Genomic DNA, 21868 nt, shown 5'->3' on the forward strand with positions numbered 1-21868 from the left:
AGGTGTAGCAGCAACAGGGTTGCTAGCGTGCAGGTTCGTATCATCTTTCTTCTTCTTTCTAGGATGACTAGGTACATCAGTGCTAACTCCTTGAGAATCTTGTTCAATTCTCTTCGGGTGACCCTCAGGATACAGAGGTTCCTGGGTCATTCTACCGCCTCTAGTGATGACTCTGATGGAATTGTCATTCAACTCATTGAGCAAGTCATTTTGAGATTTAAGTACTTGTTCTACCTGAGTAGTAACCATAGAGGCATGTTTACTCAGAAGCTTAAGATCATTGGCATTTCTGTCGACACAAGCACTTAAATGACTAAGCATACGAGCATTCTGTTCCAATTGTCTGCTAACATAATCATTGAAACTCTGTTGTTTGACAACAAAGTTATCAAATTCATCCATGCATAAGCTAGCAGGTTTATCAAAAGGAATATCACTCTCATCAAACCTACGCAGAGAATTTACTTCTACTACCTGTATCGGGTTATCGAGACCATGGATCTCTTCGATAGGTGGTAGATTTTTGACATCTTCAGATTTAATGCCTTTCTCTCGGATAGATTTCTTAGCTTCTTGCATATCTTCAGGACTGAGGAATAGAATACCTCTTTTCTTTGGAGTTGGCTTAGGAGGTGGTTAGGGAATAGTCCAAACATTCTCATTGCACAAGATGTTATTCAGTAGAATCTCAGCTTGGTCTACGGTTCGTTCCCTAAAAACACAACCGGCACAACTATCTAGGTGGTCTTTGGAAGCATCGTCAAGTCCATTATAGAAGATATCAAGTATTTCATTCTTCTCAAGAGGGTGATCAGGCAAAGCATTCAGTAGCTGGATGAGCCTCCCCCAAGCTTGTGGGAGACTCTCTTCCTCAGCTTGAGCAAAGTTGTATATTTCCTGCAAGGCAGCTTGCTTCTTATGGGCAGGGAAATATTTTTCAGAGAAGTAGTAGACCATATCCTGGGGGCTACCCACACAACCAGGAGCAAGAGAAGTGAACCAAGTCTTAGCATCATCCTTTAGCGAGAAAGGAAATAGCTTGAGCATGTAGTAGTGGCGGATCTTTTCCTCACTAGTGAATAGGGTGGCTATATCGTGCAGTTTGGTAAGATGGGCTACAACCATTTCATACTCATAACCGTGAAAAGGATCAGATTAGACCAGAGTGATTAACTCAGGGTCGACAGAGAATTCATAATCCTTATCGGTCACAAAGATAGGCGAAGTAGCAAACTTCGGGTCGTATTTCATCCTAGTGTTCAGAGATTTTTCTTTCCACTTGCGCAGTAATTTCTCAACATCATAGCTATCGTTACACGCAAGAAAGTCCTCAGCTATCTCTCCCTCCATAACATAGCGCATATCAGGCATAACAGGCAATTCAGGCATAGTAGCAGGTTCTACTTCAATAGTATCAGCATTTTCAGAAGTATCATCACATCTAGCAGCAACTCTAGCAATTCGTGCATCAAGGGCACCTAGTGGCAAAGCAGTATCAAGCATAGCATTATCAGGCATAGTATCAAGCATAACATCATAGGCAGCAGAAGTAGCATCATCAAGCACAGACGACATATCAAGATTTCTAGCAGGAGGTGATGTTGCAAACTTACTCAAAACTGAAGGTGAATCAAGTGCAGAGCTAGATGGTAGTTCCTTACCTCTCCTCATAGTGGAAGGCAAGATTTTAGTACTTGGATATTTCGGATTCCTCATAGTGACCAACAGACATCAATCCCAAGTGACTCAGAGAATATAGCTGTGCTTCCCCCGCAACGGCGCCAGAAAAAGATCTTGATAACCCACAAGTGTAGGGGATCGCAACAGTTTTCGAGGGTAGAGTATTCGACCCAAATTTGTTGATTCGCTCACAAGGGGAAACGAAAGAATATTCTCGAGTATTAGCAGCTGAGTTTGTCAGATTCAACCACACCTGAAAGATTAGTGTGTGCAAGCAAAGTATCAGTAGCAAAGTAGTATGATAGCAACGATGCGAGAAACAAATCTGTTGACGGCAGACTATTCCTAACTGTTGTATCAATGGCGCCAGTAAATAACACGTTGACGGGGGACTATTCTTCCCTAGCAACGGCTCCAGAAAAGTCTTGCAACAAGTAACAGCAAAGCAGCAAGGAACAACAGTAGCAGCAGCAGCAGAGTAACATCAGTAGCAATAGTAGCAGCAAAGTAACAACAGTAGCAGCAAAGTGGCCCAATCCCTTTTGTAGCAAGGGACAAGCCTAGACAAAGTAACATAGCAAGGACCAGTAGTAAAAGACTCGTAGGCAGTGGATCAGTGATGGATGAGTATGACGGATGTGATTCATCATGTAACAGCTATAACACAGAGAGATATGTAACTAGCTCTCGTTCGTCAATCTAATGTAGGCATGTATTCCATATGTTGTCATACGTGCTTAGGGAAAAGAACTTGCATGACATCTATTGTCCATCCCTCCCGTGGCAGCGGGGTCCTAATGTAAACTACGGGATATTAAGGTTCTCCTTTTAATAAAGAACCGGACCAACACATTAACACACGATGAATACATGAAGTCCTCATGCTATGGTCATCTCCGGGAGTGGTTCTGGCTATTGTCACTCCGGGGTTGCCGGGTCATAACACATAGTAGGTGACTACAACTTGCAAGATAGGATCTAAAACACACATATATTGGCGACAACATAATAGGTTCAGATCTGAAATCATGGCACTCGGGCCCTAGTGACAAGCATTAAGCATAGCCAAGTAGTGGCAACATCAATCTAGAACACAGTGGATACTAGGGATCAATCCCCGTCAAAACTAACTCGATTACATGATAGATCTCATCCAACTCATCACCGTCCAGCAAGCCTACGATGAGATTACTCATGAATGATGAAGATCATCATGGAATTGTCGATGGAGGAAGGTTGATGATGACGATGGCGACGATTTACCCTCTCCGGAGCCCCGAACGGACTCCAGATCTGCCCTCCAGATGAAGAACAGGAGGTGGCGGCTCCTCCGTATCGTAAAACGCGATGAAACCTTCTCTCTGATTTTTTGCCGGGCGAGACGGAAGATATAGAGCTTAGTTTGGGGGCGGTGTTGCCACGTGGGCCCCACAAGCCCTCACAGCACGGCCTAGGGGCGTGCCCACGGCCTGTGGGCTTATGGCCCACTGGCACGCCCCCTCCGGTGGATCTTTGCGCATGTATTTTTCTTTTATTCCCGAAAAATTCTCCGTAAATTTTCAGGACATTCCGAAACTTTTATTTCTGCAGAAAAACAACACCATGGCAATTCTGCTGAAAACAACGTCAGTCCGGGTTAGTTCCATTCAAATCATGCAAATTAGAGTCCAAAACAAGGGCAAAAGAGTTCGGAAAAGTAGATACAACGGAGACTTATCACGCCTTAAGCAAGATGACATGATGTAGAGGGATAAATTCATGCAATAGATATAAACCCCATCTTTTTACCCTTGATGGCAACAACACGATGCATGCCTCGCTACCCCTTCTGTCACTGGGTGAGGTCACCACACGGTATGAACACAAAACCAAGCAGTTCTCCCATTGCAAGAATCATTGATCAAGTTGGCCAAACAAAACCCACAACTCGAAGAGAATTACAAGGATATCAAATCATGCATATAAGAGATCAAAAGAGACTCAAATAATATTTATAGATAATCTGATCATAAATCCACAATTCATCGGATCTCGACAAACACACCAGAAAAGAAGATTACATCGGATAGATCTCCATGAAGATCATGGAGAACTTTGTATTGAAGATCCAAGAGAGAGAAGAAGCCATCTAGCTACTAGCTATGGACCCGAAGGTCTATGGTGAACTACTCACGAATCATCGGAGAGGCAATGGTGTTGATGAAGAAGGCCTCCGTGTCCGAATCCCCCCTCCGGCAAGGCACCAGATCGTGCCCCAGATGGGATCTTGCGGAGAGAGAAGCTTGCGGCGGCGGAAAAGTATTTTCGTGTCTCTCTCCCGTTGTTTTAGATTTTTCAGGGATTTATAGGCAGAAGAAGTAGGGCAGAGGAGCCACGGGGGGCCCACAAGCCTGCTAGGTGCGCCCCCAGGCCGCGGCTAGGGGGCTTGTGGCCTCCCCTGGTGCCCTCTGCCTTGGTTCTCAAGCTTCCTGCGTATTTTCTGTTCCGTAAAAAATCTTTTCGGAAGGTTTTATTCCGTTTGGACTGCGTTTGATAGTCTCCTCTGAAAAAGGTCAAAAACACGGAAAAAACAGGAACTGGCACTTGGCACTGAGTTAATAAGTTAGTCCCAAAAAAGATATAAAAGGCATACGAAATGTCCAAAGTTTGACAAGATAATAGGATGGAACCATAAAAAACTATAGATACGTTGGAGACGTATCAAGAATCCCCAAGCTTAACTCCTGCTCGTCGTCGAGTAGGGAAGTGACAAAGACCGAATTTTTGATGTGGAATGCTACCTAGCATATTTGTCCTTTGTAACTTTTTTCATGTGACATGAATGTTCAGATCCGTAAGATTCAAAACAATAGTTTGCTATTGACATGAAAACAATAATACTTCAAGCAAACCAGCAAGGTAATCATGAACTTTCAAAATAACAAGGCCAAAGAAAGTTATCCCTACAAAATCATATAGTCTGGCTATGCTCCATCATCCCCACACAACGAATTAAATCATGCACAACCCCGGTATTGGCCAAGTAATTGTTTTCGCACTCTTACTTTCTCAAACCTTTTTCAGCTCCCACGCAATACGTGAGCGTGAGCCATGGAGATAACACTATAGGTGGGATAGAGTGTGGTGGAGGTTGTGAGGCAAAAAGGAGGATATGGTCACATTGACTAGGCGTATCAAAGGGCTATGGAGATGCCCATCAATAGATATCAATGTGAATGAGTAGGGATTACCATGCAAGGGATGCACTTAGAGCTATAAGTGTGTGAAAGCTCAAAAGAAGAACTAGTAGGTGTGCATCCAACTTGCTTTCTCATGAAGATCTAGGGAAATTTTGAGGAAGCCCATCATTGGAATATACAAGCCAAGTTATGTAATGAAGATTCCCACTAGTATATGGTGGTGACAAAACAAGAGACTCTCAATCATGAAGAACATGGCGCTATTATGAAGCACAAGTGTGGAAAAAGATAGTAGCATTGTCCTTTCTCTCTTTTTCTCTCTTCTTTCATTTGGGATCTTTGGCCTCTTTCCATATCTCACTTTTTTTTGTGTGTGGGAAAATTTGGCCTCTTTTTTTATTTCCTCACATGGGACAATGCTCTAATAATGATGATCATCACACTTTCATTTACTCACAGCTCAATGCTTAGAACGGTGATGACTCTATAGGAAATGCCTCCGGCAGTTTACTGGGATGTGCAACAATCTAGCTTGGCGTATGACGTTGAAACATCTCTCTAGCTATCTTACAATCATGCAATGGCAAGATGTAAGTGACGACACAAGTCATGAGACGGAACGATGGGAGTTGCATGGCAATATATCTCGGAATGGCTATGAAAAGGCCATGATATGTAGGTATGGTGGCTGTTTTGAGGAAGGTCTATGGTGGTTTTGTGTACCGGCGAAAGTTGCACAACACTAGAGAGGCTAGCAATGGTGGGAGGTGAAAGTGCATCTATACCATGCACTCACATTAGTCATGAAGAACTCACATACTTATTGCGAAAGTTTTTATTAGTGATCGAAACAAAGTGCTAAACGCATACTCCTAGGGGAAGGGTTGGTAGTCGCGCGATCCCGACCGCAACACAAAGGACAATCAATAAATCAATTATGCTCTCACTTCCTAACATAGAGGTTCACCATACGTGCGTGTTAGGGGAATCGCTAACTTCAACACAAGTATTTCTAGATTCACAACACCCTACTAACATGACTCTTAGTATTACCAAATCCATGTCTCCAAAATGATTGAGAGGAATCAAACTTATTTTTCAAATCAATGCACAAGAATATGGAAGTTTTATTGTATCCTCTTTGGATGCCAATCATCTTTAGGACTACTTTCATAGCAAAAGCCAACTACCAAGTTGCTTAGAGAGAGCACTCTCAAAAAGATATAAGTGAAGTTCGAGAGTTCTTATTTCTCTAAAATATGACACCGCCGTGCTCTAAAATACGTAAGTGAAGCACTTAGAGCAAAGTTATCTAGATCAAAAGATATAAGTGAAGCACATGTGAGCTAAATTGCCTAACTCAAAAGATATAAGCGAAGCTCAATGAGTTCTCTAGCAAATTCACGATGAGTGCATGTCTCTCTCAAAAGGTGTGTAGCAAGGATGATTGTGATACAACAAAAAGAAAAGACTCTTATAATATAAGACGCTCCAAGCAAAACACATATCATGTGGTGAATAAAAATATAGCTCCAAGCAATGTTACCGATGGATTCAAGACGAAAGAGGGGATGCCTTCCCGGGGCATCCCCAAGCTTAGGATTTTTGGTGTCCTTGAATTTGGCTTGGGATGCCTTGGGCATACCCAAGCTTGAGATATTTCCACTCTTTATCCCTTTGTCCATGAGAACATTACCGAAAACATGAAAACTTCACAACACAAAACTTAATCAGAAACTCATGATATCATTAGCACAGGAAAACAAACTACCACCTCTTTAGGTACTGTAGAAAACTTGATTTCTATTTATATTGGTGTTAGATTACTATATTCTCACTTTTACATTGGTAGTACCCCCCGATACTATCCATAGTTTCATCAAAATAAGCAATCAAGACAACAAAAATAGAATCTGTCAAAAACAGACCAGTCTGTAGCAATCTGTATACTTCGTATACTTCTGGTATCTCAAAAATTCTGAACAATTACGACAATTTGGGAAATTGGAATATCAACCAGCATAAAAAAGAATCAACTCAAAATCTCTTTCTGGATAAAAATGAAAAATAATTTCATGAGGAAAACTTTCTGTCTTTTTCCAGCATGATCAAACAACCATCACCAAAACTAGTCATAAAGGTTTTACTTGGCTCAAACACAAAAAGAAACACAAAAAACACAACCATAACAGAATTGTGATGGTGTGGGCGCAACAAAACAGAAAGCAAAAAAGCAAAGATAAATTCATTGGGTTGCCTCCCAACAAGTGCTATTGTTTAACGCCCTTAGCTAGGCATAAGGCGAAAGAATCACGTATGGTCATCTTTGGTACTCAAACCATAAGTAGCCCTCATCAAGGATTCATAAGGCAATCTTATTTTCTTTCTAGGAAAATGTTCCATGCCCTTGTGTAATGGAAACTGAAATCTAATATTCCCTTCCTTCAAATCGATGACATCACCAATAGTCCTTAGGAAAGGTCTACCAAGAATGATAGGACATGTAGGATTGCAATCAATATCAAGCCCAATGAAATCTATGGGTACATAGTTACTATGTGCAATAATAACAACATCATTGATCCTTCCCATAGGTTTCTTAACAGCCGAATCCGCAAGATGCAAATTAAGAGAGCACTCATCAATCTCATTGAAGCCTAGGATATCACATAAAGACTTTGGAATCGCGGAAACACTAGCACCCAAATCACACAAAGCATTGCATTCATAGTTTTTGATCTTGATTTTGATAGTAGGTTCCCACTCATCATGAAGTTTTCTAGGAATATAAACTTCCAATTCAAGTTTCTCTTCAAGAGATTTCATCATAGCATTGACAATATGATCGGTAAATGCCTTGTTTTGGCTATAAGTGTGTGGAGTGTTTAGCATGGATGGCATCAAGGAAATACATTCAATCAAAGGGCAACTATCATAATTGAATTCGTTGAAATCCAAAGTAGTAGTTTTATTACTACTCAAAGTTTTGATATCCTCTACTGCACTTTTAATGCTTTTAGCATCAAGATAGATGGACTCCGAATCATTGGGGCATTTTTCAACCAAAGTGGATTCATATCCAGCCCCATCATCATTAGGTTTGACACTAGAAAACAAGGATTCAATGGGAGTCACACCAAGCACTTTAAGTGTTGGAAATATGCCCTAGAGGCAATAATAAATTAGTTATTATTATATTTCTTAGTTCATGATAATCGTTTATTATCCATGCTATAATTGTATTGATTGGAAACACAATACTTGTGTAGATACATAGACAAAACACTGTCCCTAGTAAGCCTCTAGTTGACTAGCTCGTTGATCAAAGATGGTCAAGGTTTCCTGGCCATAGGCAAGTGTTGTTACTTGATAACGGGATCACATCATTAGGAGAATCATGTGATGGACTAGACCCAAAACTAATAGACGTAGCATGTTGATCGTGTCATTTTGTTGCTACTGTTTTCTGCGTGTCAAGTATTTGTTCCTATGACCATGAGATCATATAACTCACTGACACCGGAGGAATGCTTTGTGTGTATCAAACGTCGCAACGTAACTGGGTGACTATAAAGATGCTCTACAGGTATCTCCGAAGGTGTTAGTTGAGTTAGTATGGATCGAGACTGGGATTTGTCACTCCGTGTGACGGAGAGGTATCTCGGGGCCCACTCGGTAATACAACATCACACACAAGCCTTGCAAGTAAGCAATGTGACTTAGTGTAAGTTGCGGGATCTTGTATTACGGAACGAGTAAAGAGACTTGCCGGTAAACGAGATTGAAATAGGTATGCGGATACTGACGATCGAATCTCGGGCAAGTAACATACCGAAGGACAAAGGGAATGACATACGGGATTATATGAATCCTTGGCACTTAGGTTCAAACGATAAGATCTTCGTAGAATATGTGGGATCCAATATGGGCATCCAGGTCCCGCTATTGGATATTGACCGAGGAGTCACTCGGGTCATGTCTACATAGTTCTCGAACCCGCAGGGTCTACACATTTAAGGTTCGACTTTGTTTTATGCGTATTTGAGTTATACGGTTGGTTACCGAATGTTGTTCGGAATCCCGGATGAGATCACGGACGTCACGAGGGTTTCCGGAATGGTCCGGAAACGAAGATTGATATATAGGATGACCTCATTTGATTACCGAAAGGTTTTCGGAGTTACCGGGAATGTACCGGGAATGACGAATGGGTTCCGGGTGTTCACCGGGGGGGGGGCAACCCACCCCGGGGAAGCCCATAGGCCTTGTGGGTGGCGCACCAGCCCTTGGTGGACTGGTGGGACAGCCCAAGAAGGCCCTATGCGCCAAGGATAGAAAATCAAATAGAAAAGGAAAAAAAAGAGGTGGGGAAGGAGAGAAGGACTCCACTTTCCAATCCTAGTTGGACTAGGATTGGAGGAGGACTCCTCCTCCCTTGGTGGCGCAGCCCTTGGGGCTCCTTGAGCCTCAAGGCAAGCCTCCCCTCCCTCCTATATATATGGAGCAATTAGGGCTGATTTGAGACAACTTTTGCCACGGCAGCCCGACCACATACCTCCACGGTTTTTCCTCTAGATCGCGTTTCTGTGGAGCTCGGGCGGAGCCGTGTTGAGATTAGATCACCAACAACCTCCGGAGCGCCGTCGCGCTGCCGGAGAACTCATCTACCTCTCCGTCTCTCTTGCTGGATCAAGAAGGCCGAGATCATCGTCGAGCTGTACGTGTGCTGAACGCGGAGGTGCCGTCCGTTCGGCACTAGATCGAAGCGGATCGTGCGACGGATCGCGGGACGGTTCGTGGGACGGTTCGCGGGGCGGATCGAGGGACGTGAGGACGTTACACTACATCAACCGCATTTCTTAACGCTTCTGCTGTGCAATCTACAAGGGTACGTAGATCAGAAATCCCCTCTCGTAGATGGACATCACCATGATAGGACTTCGTGCTCGTAGGAAATTTTTTATTTCCCAAGCGACGTTCCCCAACATTAAGATCTTCGTGATTCTCATCACAAGAACACGCCTTTTTAAGCCATTCATGTCTAGCACAAATTTGGCCGGTTCTTTCTTTACTCTTACTCATGGAAACACACATAGCTTTCAAAGTTTCATCCATATTGATCTAAGGAGGAGCACATCTAACTTTCAAAGCATCAATATCAAGAGACATTCTATCAACGCTCCTTGCCAAATCATCAATTTTGAGTAGTTTTTATTCTGTGGACGCATTGAAAATCTTTTGCGAGTTGATAAACTCTTTAATATTACTCTCTAGATCAGAGGGTAATTTATTGTAATTTCCATGAGCATTGTTGTAGGAGTTGCCAAAGTTATTAGAGGGATTACTAGGAAAAGGCCTAGGAATATAGTTTCCTCTAAAAGCATTGTTGTTGCCAAAATTATTCCCACCAACAAAATTAACATCCAAGCTTTCATTGCTACTCTAAATCAAGGAAGACAAGGGCATATCACACTACTACAAAAACAATTATTAACGACGATAAGAAAAAAACACATGGTCGTTGAAAATCTGGGTGAATTCCCGCACGATGGGAATCAATCTATCAAATACTTTTAACAACCATTGGAGTACTAGTTGCTAAAGAAATCATAGGTTTGGTTGTTATTATTTTGTTTTCTGTTTGTTCATAGATCGTAGAACACCCTATAAAAAACTTAATCTGATCTCTCTTCTCTCTCCTTTGCAACATGTACTTTCCACACGTTATGCCGCAAAGTGCTGGTACTTTCCATTGGATAACCCTGCATATAACTCCCTGCCTCCTTTTCCTCTTATCCTCAACACCCTGATTGATCTCATCTCCTTGCTGTTCTCCTAAGCCCATGACCACAATGCGCCACCCAGTAGCCAGCACCTTGTCGGCTGCCTCGACCACGACGCGCCCACCCTGCATCCAAACACCTCGTCGGTCGCGTCGACCTCGGCGCGCCCGCTCTACAGCCCGCACATCGTCAGTGTCCACCACCAACGCGATCCTACTGCAGGTTGATTGGTAGTCATCCTTTCTCTTATATTTTTCTTAGGTTTTAGGATGGGTATTTGGGACGTGTAGCTGGTACTCACGCAAATTACATTCCGTGTGGTTTGATGTGCGGGGCGGGATTTTGCCACCATTGATCATTGATTTTAATCAAGAGAAGGGCATCAGTATTATGTGAAAGGAGTGCTCGATGTACTTTAGAGTTCATAGATGTATGAGATATCCGGTTAAACCTTTGCTTTTACGAAAGTGCTTCACGCATAATACTTTCAGCACTCCTGTATATATGAGAATTTTTTAATGAATTTGGGTGATTGTGCTGACTATGGTGGTTGTATTTTTTTTATTGGTGCGGGAATTAGGTTGCATTTACCTGGTTAGAAATTGATACATTATTTTATTGGCTTATACACAAGCACCCACGAACTAGAACTATTTTTTCTCCATGTAATTTAACGTGTTCTTTTGCAGGGAATAATGCACAACTCCCACCCCTGCCCTTTTATGTCGTAACTAAACATGGTCAACTACTAGTCGAGTTTCTTGATCCCTCTGCTGCCTAGAATATTTGTACTCCTACAATCTTTCATATCGAATGAGTAGTGGCTATCAAAAATTGTATAACTCAACCTTTCTACTATTGTGTGACTTGTCATGTCATCCTATGTCAACTAATAACAGGCACATGTATATGTTCGTACTGGGAGGAGATGAAAACAATCCATGAAGCATGGACAATTGCGTGATACAAGAAGTGTGAAAAATTAAGAACTTTACGTCTAGTAGATATCTAAGTGACAGTCCTCATGAAACAAGCGTGATCAAGTAAGTTGTTTGCATACACTGATTTATATGCTATTGTACTTTGTGCTAATTTATTCTTTGGATTGTCTTGCTAAAATACCAAATGTTTTGTAGGACTCACGGCCCACCGTAATATATTGAAGGATGAGGAAGAATAGCAATCGCTGATAAAGAATGGTACCCATCAAAACAACGATGGTGTTCCTCGACTGAAGATTAATAAATGCCATCTTTTCTGGTCGTCTCATTTTCACTTAGCTATGAACAAGTACATTAGTCATGTAAAGGATGTTTTTACCGAAATTTCTTAAATGATATTTTAATTCCATAATTGTACGTAAGAATTTCCTTAATTATTTGATTTTTATTAATATAAAGGAGGGTACAGTTCTTTAATTATTCACATTATTTTGTTTCTACATTAACGTGGATGTTATTATTCAAATGTTTGACGCTCCATAAAGTGGTTGTAAAATGGTTCTACAACTGGTTGAACGGAAAGTTGTACGAAATGTAGTGGCCGCTGAATGATAGCAAAATCCTAGAGAATTGTTGTTCCTAATATAAAGTGTGTGTTAGTGATACGTCGAACAATCCTATGCAGATTATTAGCGGTGATAAAAGTGGTCGTTAATACTATAATTATGGTCGTTATTGCCTTAGAATTGACGACAACACACTATCTTGTCGTTACAAAAATAACGACCAGAAAAGGTATGTGGTGGTTATGAATTTTAACGATGAAGCCTATTACGACCAACAGATTGTGGTCGTTAATGGCATTTAACGACCACAGTCTAACTTTTAACGACCACATATACCGTCGTTAAAAACTAGTTTCCTAGTAGTGTCATTTGGATCTAAAGGAGCACCTTTACTAGCAAACAATTTCATTAACTCATCCATCTTAGCACTCAACGAGTTAATTTCTTCTATAGTGTGTTCTTTTTTACTAGTAGGTGACCTTTCAGTGTGCCACCGAGAATAGTTTGTCATGATATTGTCTAGGAGTTTTGTGGCTTCTCCTAATGTGATTTCCATGAAAGTTCCACCGGAGGCGGAGTCCAAGATATTTTTAGAAGCAAAATTCAAACCAGCATAGAAGAATTGTATAATCATCCAAATACTCAAGCCATGAGCCAGGAGAGAGATAATCTTAGTCGGCGGAAAATACTTGGATATATAAGCATGTTTGCACTTGTTCCAAGAATCAATACTATTTTTGGGCAAAGATGAAAATCAAGTTTTTGCCCGATCTCGCAATGAGAACGGAAATAGGTTCAATTTAATCACATCATTATCCACATCTTTCTTCTTTTGCATATAGCATAACTCAATGAAGATATTAAGATGGGATGCGACATCTTCACTAGGAAGGCTGGAGAATTGCTCTTTCATAACAAGATTCAACAAAGCAGCATTGATTTCATATGATTCCGCACTAGTGGCGGGAGCAATCGGAGTACTAATAAAATCTTTATTATCAGTATTTGAGAAGTCACAAAGTTTGGTGTTTTCAGTCATGGTGACTTCAGCAAGCAGACAAGCACACAAGCGAACAGAAAGCAAGCGAAAGAAAAGGGCGAACGAAAAAGGCAAATATTTTTGTAATTTTTTGTTTTTCAGAAGTGGGGGAGAGGAAAACGAGAGGCAAAAAAGTAAATGCAAGAGATGAGTTTGTGATGGTTACTTGGATAAGCTTCACTTGATGCTCCCCGGCAACGGTGCCAGAAATTATTCTTGCTACCTCTTGAGCTTGCGTTGGTTTTTTTCCCTTGAAGAGGAAAGGGTGATGCAGCACAGTAGCATCAAGTATTTCCCTCAGTTTTAGAACCAAGGTATCAATCCAGTAGGAGTATGAAGATGAGGCACCAATGTACCTGCGCAAAAACAAACAAACAAACTTGCACCCAACACTATAAAGGGGTTATCAATCCCTTAACGATTGATTGCAAGGTGAGATCTGAAGGCGGAAAGTGCAACAAAGTAAAAGTGTAGGGCTGAAAATATGATGTGAAGTAGACCCACGGGCCATAGTGTTCACTAGAGGCTTCTCTCATGATAGCAAATATTACGGTGGGTGAACGAATTACTGTAGAGCAATTGATAGAACCGCGCAAAGTCATGACGCTATCTAAGGCAATGATCATACATATAGGCATCACGTCCGAGACAAGTAGACCGATACTTTCTGCATCTACTGCTATTACACCACACATCGACCGCTATCCAGCATGCATCTAGTGTATTGAGTTCATGACAAACAAAGTAACACCTTAAGCAAGATGACATGATGTAGAGGGATAAATTCATGCAATAGATATAAACCCCATCTTTTTACCCTAGATGGCAACAACACGATGCGTGCCTCGCTACCCCTTCTGTCACTGGGTAAGGTCACCGCACGGTATGAACCCAAAACTAAGCACTTCCCCCATTGCAAGAATCATTGATCAAGTTGGCCAAAAAAAACCCACAACTCGAAGAGAATTACAAGGATATGAAATCATGCATATATGAGATTAGAAGAAACTCAAATAAGATTCATAGATAATCTGATCATAAATCCACTATTCATTGGATCTCGACAAACACACCGCAAAAGAAGATTACATCGGATAGACCTCCATGATGATCATGGAGAACTTTGTATTGAAGATCCAAGAGAAAGAAGAAGCCATCTAGCTACTAGCTATGGACCCGAAGGTCTATGGTGAACTACTCACGCATCATCGGAGAGGCAATGGTGTTGATGAAGAAGCCCTCCGTGTCCGAATCCCCCCTCCGGCAGGGCACTAGAACGTGCCCCAGATGGAATCTTGCGGATACAGAAGCTTGCGGCGGCGGAAAAGTATTTTCGTGGCTCTCTCCCATGGTTTTTGATTTTTTGGGGATTTATAGGCAGAAGAAGTAGGGTAGAGGAGCCACAGGGGGCCCACAAGCCTGCTAGGCACGCCCCCCAGGCCGCGGCTAGGGGGCTTGTGGCCTCCCCTGGTGCCCTCTGCCTTGGTTCTCAAGCTTCCTGCGTATCTTCTGTTCCGGAAAAAAAATCTTTTCGGAGGTTTTATTCCGTTTGGACTCCGTTTGATATTCTCCTCTGAAAAAGGTCAAAAACACGGAAAAAACAGGAAGTGGCACTTGGCTTTGAGTTAATAAGTTAGTCCCAAAAAATATATAAAAGGCATACAAAAAATCCAAAGTTTGACAAGATAATAGCATGGAACCATCAAAACTTATAGATACGTTGGAGACGTATCAATGTGGCATCTTCACTAGGAAGGCCGGAAAATTGCTCTTTCATAACAAGATTCAGCAAAGCAGCATTGATTTCATATGATTCCGCACTAGTGGCGGGAGCAATCGGAGTACTAATAAAATCATTATTATTAGTATTCGAGAAGTCACAAAGTTTGGTGTTTTCAGTCATGGTGACTTCAGCAAGCAAACAAGCACACAAGCGAACAGAAAGCAAGCAAAAGAAAAGGGCGAACGAAAAAGGCAAAAAAATTTGTAAATTTTTGTTTTTCACAAGTGGGGGAGAGGAAAACGAGAGGCAAAAAAAGTAAATGCAAGAGATGAGTTTGCGACACTTACTTGGATAAGCTTCACTTAGACTATTCTTGACTTGATGCTCCCCGGCAACAGCGCCAGAAATTCTTCTTGCTACCTCTTGAGCTTGCGTAGGTTTTTCCCTTGAAGAGGAAAGGGTGATGCAGCACAATAGAGTAAGTATTTTCCTTAGTTTGAGAACCAAGGTATCAATCCAGTAGGAGTATCAAGCCAGGTTTGCAAAGTACCTGCGCAAAAACAGCAAACTTCCACCCAACGCTACAAAGGGGTTGTCAATCCCTTCACGATTGATTGCAAGGTGAGATCTGAAGGTGGAAAGTGCAACAAGTAAAAGTGTGGAGCTGAAAATATGATGTGAAGTAGACCCGGGGGCCATGGTGTTCACTAGAGGCTTCTCTCATGATAGCAAATATTACGGTGGGTGAACGAATTACTGTCGATCAATTGATAGAACCGCGCAAAGTCATGACAATATCTAAGGCAATGATCATACATGTAAGCATCACGTCTGAGACAAGTAGACCGATACTTTCTGCATCTACTACTATTACTCCACACATCAACCGCTATCCAACATGCATCTAGTGTATTGAGTTCATAACGAACAGAGTAACGCCTTAAGAAAGATGACATGATGTAGAGGGATAAATTCATGCAATAGATATAAACCCCATCTTTTTACCCTTGAGGGCTGATAACCCACAAGTATAGGGGATCGCAACAGTTTTCGAGGGTAGAGTATTAAACCCAAATTTGTTGATTTGACACAAGGGGAAGCCAAAGAATAGTCTCAAGTATTAGCAGTTGAGTTGTCAATTCAACCACACCTAAAAGACTTCGTATCTGCAGCAAAGTATCAGTAGGAAGGTAATGTGACAGCAACAGTAGCAACAGTAACCAGTAGCAGCAAAGTGACAATAGTAGCAACAGTGACAGCAGTACCGATAGAGTAACAGTAGGAGAAGTAACAACATTAGCGGCAAAGTAACGTAGCAAGGACCAGTAGGAAAAACTAGTAGGCATTGGATCGGTGATGGATGATTATGCCCGATGGTATTCATCATGCAATAGTTATAACACGGAGAGATATGTAACTAGCTCCAGTTCGTCAATGTAATGTAGGCATGCATTTCGTATGTAGTCATACGTGCTTAGGGAAAAGAACTTGCATGACATCCATTGTCCATCCCTCCCGTGGCAGGGGGTTCCTAATGGAAACTACGGGATATTAAGGTTCTCCTTTTAATAAAGAACCGGACCAACGCATTAACACTTAGTGAATACATGAACTCCTCATACTATGGTCATCTCCGAGAATGGTTCCGGCTATTGTCACTCCGGGGTTGCCGGGTCATAACACATAGTAGGTGACTACAACTTGCAAGATAGGATCAAGAACGCACATATATTGACGAGAACATAATAGGTTCAGATCTGAAATGATGTTACTCGGGCCGTAGTGACAAGCATTAAGCATAGCCAAGTAGTAGCAACATCAATCTGAGAACATAGTGGATACTAGGGATCAATCGTTGTCAAAACTAACTCGATTACATGATAGATCTCATCCAACCCATCACCGTCCAGCAAGCCTACGATGAGATTACTCATGAACGGTGAAGAGCATCATGGAATTGGCGATGAAGGAAGGTTGGTGATGACGATCTCGACGATCTCCCCTCTCCGGAGCCCAGAACGGACTCTAGATCTGCCCTCCACAGGAAGAACAGGAGGTGGCGGCGCCTCCGTATCGTAAAACGCGATGAACTCTTCTCCTTGATTTTTTTCTGGACGAAAGGGACTAAATAGAGCTGGAATTGGAGGCGGTGGAGCAACATGGGTCCCACAAGCCTGCCAGGCGCGGCCAGGGGGCGCCTGGTGGGCTTGTGGGCTCCACGCTCCACTTCTTAGGTTGATTCTTGCGCCAGTATTTTTTATATATTCCACAAAAAATCCTCGTAAATTTCCAGGTCATTCCGAGAACTTTTATTTCTACGCAAAAACAACACCATTCCTGCGCCAGTATTTTTTATATATTCCATGGCAATTCTGCTGAAAACAGCGTTAGTCCGGGTTAGTTCCATTCAAAGCATGCAAATTAGAGTCCAAAACAAGGGCGAAAGAGTTTGGAAAAGTAGATACGGCGGATACGTATCAACTCCCCCAAGCTTAAAGCCTGGCTTGTCCTCAAGCAATTCTGTTGACAAACTGAAAGAGACAAAAGAAAACTTTTACGAACTCTGTTTGATCTTGTTGTTGCAACTATGTCTAACTCATATCCAGAATTTCAGCAAGATCATAAGCTAACCACATAAGCAAATGACATCTAGGTCTCATGGTAAACTCATATCAATGGCATAATCAACTAGCAATCAATCATAATAAGTTTCAAACGTCAACACTTATATCAAAACAATTTTGAAGCAGTATGAATAGATCGTATCTCGCTAGCTCTTTCTGAGACCGCAAAACATAAATGCAGAGCACCTTCAAAGACCAAGGGCTGACTAAACATTGTAATTCATGGCAAAGAAGATCCAGTCACAGTCATACTCAATATCAGTCAAAAGCAAAGCATAAAAATGACAGAGGTGCTCTCTAATTGGTGCTTTTATAAGAAGAGGATGACTCAACAGAAACATAAATAGACAGGCCCTTCGCAGAGGGAAGCATTGATTTGCAGAGGTGTCAGAGCTCAAGCTTTGAAACAAAGATAAATAATTTTGGGTGGCATGCTTTCATTGTCAACGCAATGACCAAGAGTTTTCATCATCTTGCATGCTACACATACTGCAGGCGGTTCCCAAACAAAAAAGTAAAGTTTTGACTCCCCCACCACCGATCAATCACACCCCATGACTAGCCGAATACTCGGGTGCCGTCCATACCAACATCAATCTAGGGGGAGTTTTGTTTGTAATTATCTTTTCGATTTGAGCATGGAACTGGGCATTCCAATTACCGGCCCCTTTCTCGTGAGTGCTAGTGAATAAACACATATCGAGGATAACACGCCTAGCATGGAAGATACTGATAGCCCCGTGTCACCATATGAGCGGTTCGGGCATGCAAACAGATTATTTCTTGAAGGTTTAAAGAGTGTCACATGCAAACTTACTTGGAACGGCAGGTAGATACCGCATATATGTAGGTATAGTGGACTCATATGGAACAACTTTGGGTTTATGGAAGTGGATGCACAAGCAGTATTCCCGCTTAGTACAAGTGAAGGCTAGCAAAAGACGGGGAAGCGACCAACTAGAGAGCGACAACAGTCATCAAAATGCATTGAGATTAACCAACATTGAGTGCAAGCATGAGTAGGACATAAATCACCATGAACATGAATATCATAGAGTCTATGTTGATTTTGTTTCAACTACATGCATAAACATGCGCCAAGTCAAGCCACTTGAATCATTCAAAGAAGGATACCATCCTATCATACTACATCATAAGCATCTCGAAACTCATGTTGGCATCCAAGACAAACCATTATAAGCTCCTAGCTAATTAAGCATGGCATCAGAAACTATGATCTCTAAGTTGTCATTGCAAACATGTTTCTCTCACAACAAAGCTGAATTGGGAACGATGAGCTAGTCATATTTACAAAAACAAAATAGATCGAGTTCATACTAGCTTTTCCAGGCTCAGTCACTTCATCATATGTCGTCATTATTGCCTTTCACTTGCACGACCGAATGATGTGAACAATAATAAGAGTGCTCATGCATTGGACTAAGCTGGAATCTACAAGCAAACACAAAGGAGAAGACAAAGTAATATGGCTCTTTGACAGATAAACAAATATGCATGTGAGAGCCACTAAACATTGTAACCATGGTCTTCTACCTTGACCCAAAGAAAAAGAAAACTATTTACACGGGAAAGCTCCTTCAAGGAAAAGAAGAATGAGAAATATTTTTGGGTTTTCTCAACTAGACAAACACACAAGAAGAAAGCGAGAAAAAGAAATAAACTAGCATGGATGATATAGTGGCAAAGTGTGAACACCGACTAACAAAGTGAAAGTGTAAGCATGAATATAAAGTCGGTGAGAAACACGTACTCCCCAAGCTTAGGCTTTTGGCCTAAGTTGGTCTACTCCCATGGATGGTCCGGGCGAAACCCAAAATCATAATGGGGGTTGTACGGGAGCGCGGCAGCCACTGCCTGAATAGATGCCTCACGGAGGCGAGCAGCCTTTGCCTCCCTCTCATACTCCTCTGCCTCTCCTCTGGTTATGTAATATCTCCGTTTTACCTGAAAGTCAAAGAAGGTAAGAGCAGGAAAGGTAATATGGAAGACATGTTGTCGGTTAAGTATTAACCGGTATATGAGGGATTCATTATCCCTCTCAAGGAACTGATAGCGTGTCATAGCGGCGCGATCAAGGAAAGCTTTATGTAGCGGGGGATCTCCTTCGCGGCTGGGTACTACAAGAAAATTTGCTATTCGAGTGGCATAGATCCCACCAAAGAGATCTCCTTCATTAGCATTATTATTTAGCCTCCTCGCTATTATAGCTCCCATGTTGAAACTTCTATCACCCGTTACTGAGCTCTTAAGAATACTAAGGTCGGGTGCGCAGAGGTGACAATGCTCGATCTTGCCGTTAATGCATCTACCTATGAAGAGGGAAAAGTAATGCAAGGCAGAAAAATGAATGCTCCCCATGGTAGCCTGCGTAATATCTCTAGTTTCTCCAACAGTTATACTAGAGAAAAAATCTCTAACCGAAGATTTAGGAGGATCATTGAGACTACCCCAATCAGGTATCTTGCAAATTCTATTGAAATCCTCTAAATCCATGGTATACGATTTGTCATAGAGATCAAATAGTACAGATGTGTCACGGCCAGCTAAAAATTTGAATCTACGAACAAAAGAGGCAGTGAGAGTAACATATTGTTCACATTTATCGGAGATGAATTCTTCGAGTCCGACGTTGTGAACAAGTGTATCAAACTCATCTTTGAAACCTGCCTCAATCATGAATTCATCAGAAGGCCATTCACATGGTTGTACCTGTGCGTTCCTTGGTTGGTAAGGATCGGGTTCCCGAATCGCAAGACGGGGACCCCTCTTGCTTGAGGAACCACCATGATACTTTCTCCTGAACATCTTCCTTTTCGGAAATTTTCAGTGACTCAAAGGAAAAATGAACAAGGCCCAACGAAACTCGTAGCGACTACTCCTACAAGTGCCTAGAGGCCATATCACGCATCAAAACTACTTGTGACCAGCTAAAATTAGCATGCAAAGCTCAAGAACAGGGTCACCAAGGCAGCAAAAATACGCGACGAATAAGGCACTACAGCAAAAACTAATTGGACCAATGGAGGAGTCACATACCAAGGAGCAATTTCCCCAAAACAGTTTGGTGAATGGGGCTTTGCACAAGGAGATCGAAAATCACAGCAAGAAGAGCAAGAACACGGGTTTGAGCTGCGAAATGATTTTTTCTAGAGGTAGGAGAAGCAGATGGGAACTAGAATAAGTGGAGGGGGTACACATGGGCCCCACAAGCCTGGTAGGTGCGGCCAGGGGGGTGCCCGCACCTCCAGGGCTTGCGGCCCACTGGTGCATCCCGCTGAATAGCTCTCCGTCTCAGAATTTTTCAAAAATTCCAGAAAAAAATCATACTTGATTTTCACGACATTCGGAGAACTTTTATTTTCGGGGTACTTTTCTACGGGGCGCTAAAAGCAGAAAACAGGAAAATCTAAAGCTAAATCTATCATTTCTCTTCTAAGCAACCGAAGGTGAAAGCTTGGAATAGAGGGTTGTGACTCCTTGATTCATCCATCCCATGGTCATCGAAAGAAATCCGTCAATGAGGTTGATCAAGTCTTCTTGACAAACTTTTTCGAATCGCAAAAGGAAACGGAGAATTTTTGAATAGACACTAGGTTACCTCAATGGGGATGTGCATATCCCCAACAAGCAAATCATACTTCAACTTGACAGTAGGTATAGGGCATTCAAAGCTCCCAATAAGAATCGATGAAGTCTTTTTCGATAGCATTGATGCAATGTACTCGATATTGTTTCTTCGGAAAGTGCACTGTATGCTCAATACCATTGACATGGAAAGTGGCATTGCCTTTGTTGCAATCAATAACAGCCCCTGCGGTGTTTAAAAAGGGTCTAACAAGGATGACTGCCATGGAATCATCCTCGGGAATATCCAGAATAACAAAGTCCGTTAAGATAGTAACGTTAGCAACCACAACAGGCACGTCCTCACAAATGCCGATAGGAAAAGCAGTTGATTTGTCGACCATTTGCCGAGAGATTTCAGTGGGTGTCAACTTATCCAATTCAAGTCTACGATAAAGAGAAAGAGGCATGACACTAACACCGGCTCCAAGGTCGCATAAAGCAGTTCTAACGTAGTTGCCTTTAATGGATCAAGGTATAGTGGGCACTCCGAGATCACCTAGTTTCTTAGGAGTTCCACCCTTGAAAGTATAATTAGCGAGAATGGTGGAAATCTCAACCTCGGGTATCCTCCTCTTATAGTCACAATATCCTTCATGTACTTAGCATACGGATACATTTTGAGCATATATGTCAAACACATTTGCAGAAAGACAGGTCTAATCATTTCAACAAAGCGCTCAAAATC

This window comes from Hordeum vulgare, chromosome 5H (assembly GCF_904849725.1).
Source record: "Hordeum vulgare subsp. vulgare chromosome 5H, MorexV3_pseudomolecules_assembly, whole genome shotgun sequence".
In the NCBI taxonomy this organism is placed as follows: domain Eukaryota; kingdom Viridiplantae; phylum Streptophyta; class Magnoliopsida; order Poales; family Poaceae; genus Hordeum; species Hordeum vulgare.